General features: G+C 41.1%; 1 pseudogene; it reads left to right on the top strand.

Moving 5' to 3' along the window:
• The first annotated feature begins 3,208 nt into the window (after window positions 1–3,208).
• Window positions 3,209–4,157, top strand: LOC104983185 (annotated as a pseudogene).
• The last annotated feature ends 723 nt before the right edge of the window (window positions 4,158–4,880 follow it).

Consider the following 4,880-nt stretch of genomic DNA (forward strand, 5'->3'; position numbering starts at 1 on the left):
TTTTTTCAAACAAGGAGAAGAAAAGTGACTTCTCCAAGAGCATAGTCAGAATTAGTGGTGAATTCAGGACTTTTATGCAGGTTTCTAACTCCACGTTGGGAGCCTTCCTCCATCTTTACTTGTCTTCGAGGTCTTGGAATCTTTGGACCAGTATCTGATAAAGAACATCTCAACAGTGGTGGTTTAGTCACTAAGTCGTGTCCAACTCTTGCAAAGCTATGAACTGTAGCCCGCCAGGCTCTTCTGTCCATGGGATTTTTCCAGGCAAGAGTACTGGAGTGGGTTGCTATTTCCTTCTCCAGGGGATCTTCTGGACCCAGGAACTGAACCCAGGGTGTCCTGCATCACAGGCGGATTCTTTACCAACTGAGCTACAAGGGATATGCGCTTTATTCCATGACTAAATATCTGATTGCATTATCACTCTTCGGATTGACTCTCTTCTTTTCCAGCAGCAAGGTAAGCTTCTATGTTTCATATTCATTTTTAGTGAGAAGTATAATTCATGTAAGATCTATGGGGCAGCTATATGTACTATGAATTATCTGAGCACAGAAAGAGATGGCCTCAACATTTTTTTTCTAAAACGGTGAGTTGAGGCTGAAGTTTGAATGTCAAAATTTCCATTAACGGGAGTTTAGAGATATGTACGGAATAAAGTCATGTTATTCTCCTATAAAAGAATAGCAAAAAAAAAAAATTAATTATAAATGGCCCTGTTACTAAGTCCTAATCTCATGTTAGTTACTATCCTATGTCCTCTCATTGGAGGCAAGAAAGAAAACCACAAGAGAGTGAAATAACGCTTCTTCAAACCACAGAAGTGTTCTGATCAAGTTAGCGAGATCTCTACTCTATTGTAATCTTCCCCCATAATCTCATCCTTGTGATTACTCTCACATTTGCAAATGCAGCTAGTGAGGTGGCGGAAAGCACAGGCTTCTGATTTGGTCACGGCCGGGTTTGAATCTTGAATCCTGAATCTTTTTCATACTAACTATGTAATTCTGCAGCCTTACATAGCTGCTCAAGTCCTCAGTGTTCTTACTGGTAAAATGGGTATTATAACATGGTCCACCTTACAGCATCACTGAGGATTAAAAGGAAAGGTGGGCTTCCCTGGTGGCTCAGACAGTAAAGAATTTCCCTGGGTTGGGGAGATTCCCTGGGGAAGGGAAAGGCTACCCACTCCAGTACTCTTGCCTGGAGAATTCCACGGACAGAAGAGCTTGGCAAGCTATAGTCCATGTGGTTGCAAACAGTTGGACACAACTGAGCAACTTCCACTCACTCACTCACTCACTCAGAGGAATGAGTGTGTGTATTATTTATATACATGTGTATATACATATAAACACACGAGTAACTATATGTGTATACATATGCATAAACATAGATTCATATGCTCTTAATGGGGGCTTCCCCAGCGGCTCAGCTGCTAAAGAACCCACCTGTCAATGCAGGAGATGTAAGACAAGTGGGTATGATCCCTGGATGGGGAAGATCCCCTGGAGAAGGAAATGGCAACCCACTCCAGTATTCTTGTGTGAAAAATCCCAAGGACAGAGGAGCGTGGTGGGGAGTCCATGGGGTCGCAAAGAGCTGGACATGACTGAGTGCACACGCACACAACACAGCACATACATGCTCTCTGTAGCGAGCCAATGAGGTGAGATGCGGGTAACGAGAGAAAGAACGAGCTTAAGAAAGAGACTCAACTCATGCTAAAATAAAGACTTTAAGAAAGAAAATAGACAAACGAATGGTTCATGTGGAGTGGCTGGAACAGCCATTGATGGTAGCAGAGACCCGGTAGACGGGGAGACATTGGAAGACACAAAAGTTTTGGTGGACAGAGTGTGAGATAAAGGAAGAGAGAGGCTGCAAGACTTCAAAACTCATCCACACCTGAATCCCTGATTTCACCTGCCTTTCTCAAACATGTAGCCTCTCATTCCATCCTAATGATAATGTCACAACTAATGATTATCAGGAGATGCTAGGCACTCAGCATTTGACTTGTTTTTTTTTTTTTTTTGATACATTATTTCATCTAATTCTCATAATACTACCTTGAGGTATTATTCTTCTGTACATGGAGAAAACCAGGATCAAGTAGTTAGGTTACAACCAAAGACTCCTGGGTAGCAAATGGTATGACTTACATGCATCTCTTCCCAGAACCCAAGCTTCATACCCAATTCTCTGTCTTCCCCTCAGGATGGCCTCTGAGGGCAAGTGCTCTAGTTATCCTGCTGTATCTATTGCACACACGTGTCTCAGCCACTTAATGGGGAAGCCCAAACACTGAGTTTGGGCCAATGGAGACAATGAGTAATTGTAAATTGAGTAAAACTCAATTTTATTTATTTACTTATTGGAGGAGAGTTTAATTTATTTCTTTTAAAAAATTTTATTGAAGTACAGTTGATTTACACTGCGTGTTTCACTTCTGTTGTACAGTAAAGTGACTCAGTTATACATACACATTCTTTTTCATGTTCTTTCCCACCATGGTTTACCACAAGCTATGGAATACAGTTCTCCGTGTTTTACAGTAGACCTTATTGTTTATCTATCCTGTATACCATACTTTGCATCTGTTAATCCCAAAGTCTCAGACCAGGGGGCCAAAGAACAACTCTTCATGGGTACAAAACTTGACTTCGACGGTAATCATTTTGTGAATTTAAATACAATACTCAACCCCTATACTTCAAAAGTTAAAAGAGGGTAACAACTAGTCAGTCTTACGAGCTTATTGAGAAAAGCAAATTGATACCCAGGTGAAGTGTACAGGGCAGCTCCAGGCACAACAGCAGCACAGAAATGTAAGCATTTACGAGGCTCAGGGAACTGAAATGACATGTATTCACTCTAGACATGCCATCTTGATCAAGACTTTATATTTTCATATTTCAGTTTACAAGTTTATAAAATTTAGACAGTAGGAGATGAACCATAAAGATCCTTCAGTTTCAACAATGTATAACTCTATAATTTATTAATATGCAGCAAAACTTGTTGCCAAAGCCATATTTTATATGAATAATATTGAGGCTATAATTACTGCTATAATGCAATAATGCACATCTACCTATCTACCAATCATCCAGTTACCGATCTGTTTCAATTTCTCTCCATTCAATTTCTCTGTTCCTTTATTTCTCGTTGCTCCAGGGCGTCTTGTGATTCCCAAACCACACCCATGGAGAACAAAACAGGAGTGACTGAGTTCATCCTGCTGGGACTCGCCAGTGCCCCCGGACTGCAGGTCCCCTTATTCATCGTGTTTACTCTCATCTACCTCTTCAGCGTGGTTGGAAACCTGGGGATGGTTGTTTTGATTCTCATGGACTCTCGTCTTCACATTCCCATGTACCTTTTCCTTAGTAATCTGTCTTTAGTGGACTTTTGTTATTCTATAGCTGTCACTCCCAAGGTCATGGCTGAGCTGCTTATGGGAGACCAGGTCACCTTCTACAATGCGTGTGCTGCTCAGATGTTCTTTTTCGTAGCCCTGGCCACCGTGGAAAATTTCCTCTTGCCCTCAATGGCTTATGATCACTACGCAGCGGTGTGCAAACCCCTGCTCTACACAACCGCCATGACAACCCGTGTGTGTGCGGGGCTGGCTGCAGGCTCCCACATCTACAGCTTCCTGAATGCCTCTGTTCACAGCAGGGACACATTCAGTCTCTCTTTCTGTAGGTCCAATCTACTCCATCACTTTTTCTGTGATGTTCCAGCAGTCGTGGCTCTCTCTTGCTCTGATACACATGTTAGTGAGCTAGTTCTCGTCTTTGTGGCAAGCTTCAATATCTTTTTTTGCCCTCTTGGTTATCTTGATTTCCTACCTGTTCATATTTGTCACCATCCTGAAGATGCACTCAGCTGAGGGATATCAAAAGGCTTTATCCACCTGTGCTTCTCACCTCACCACAGTCTCCATCTTCTATGGGACCGCCATCTTTATGTACTCCCAGCCCAGCTCCAGTCATTCCATCATTGACACAGACAAAACCGCATCTGTGTTCTATACGATGGTTATCCCCATGCTGAACCCCCTGGTCTATAGTTTAAGAAACAAGGAGGTTAAAAGTGCTTTCAAGAAGGCAGTGGAAAAAGCAAGCTTGTCTCTAGGCTTCACCTTTTAAAGCTGTAATATTCCAAATAACCTAGTTTCATTCCTCTCCTGTTTTAACCATGAAATTATCCACATTTTAGGGCTCACACCACTCTTAAATTACTGAGATACTGTTACCATTTCTCCTTCAAAAGTCTATCACCAAGAAAAGATAAAATGTCCAACTAAGTAATATCTGAATGAGGATGTCCACAGGGGTCTTTGAGTATTTGGTGCCCTGCTTGTAATAAACTTTATTAATTATATTTGATTCATTCATATGCTCTTATTTTCTCTACCACATAACAACACAAGCATATCAGTAAGACACTGGACACACAAAACCATGAATAAACGCAAGAAGCTCAGAAGACTTTGGTAAATTTCCTTAGATAAGAAAATGTGGTTAGAATGGTTTTTTTTCCCCAAAAACTTGTGGGTTTTTTTTTTCTCCTGGTTGTGTTTTAGAAGCTGATTGAGAATCGACAGATATTAGTGAAATTAAATTGTGCTGTAGACATTTCATGGTGTTTCTTGCCACAGTGTCCTTCCACTTCTTGCAAACAGCATCCAGATTGTCTTTGGGGAATCTCTTTATGTTAGTTGGTATAAATACTACTATTTTTGCTGTTATACAAGCAAAGTCCAAAATTACAGTGGCTTATCTTAACCACAGAGATTTTTCTTGCTCATATATTGTTCAGTTAGTTGTTCTACAGAAGCTCAGTAGAACAGTAATCCAAGTTCTTTCTGT

This window comes from Bison bison, unplaced genomic scaffold (genome assembly GCF_000754665.1).
Source record: "Bison bison bison isolate TAMUID 2011002044 unplaced genomic scaffold, Bison_UMD1.0 scf7180017861871, whole genome shotgun sequence".
Taxonomy (NCBI): domain Eukaryota; kingdom Metazoa; phylum Chordata; class Mammalia; order Artiodactyla; family Bovidae; genus Bison; species Bison bison.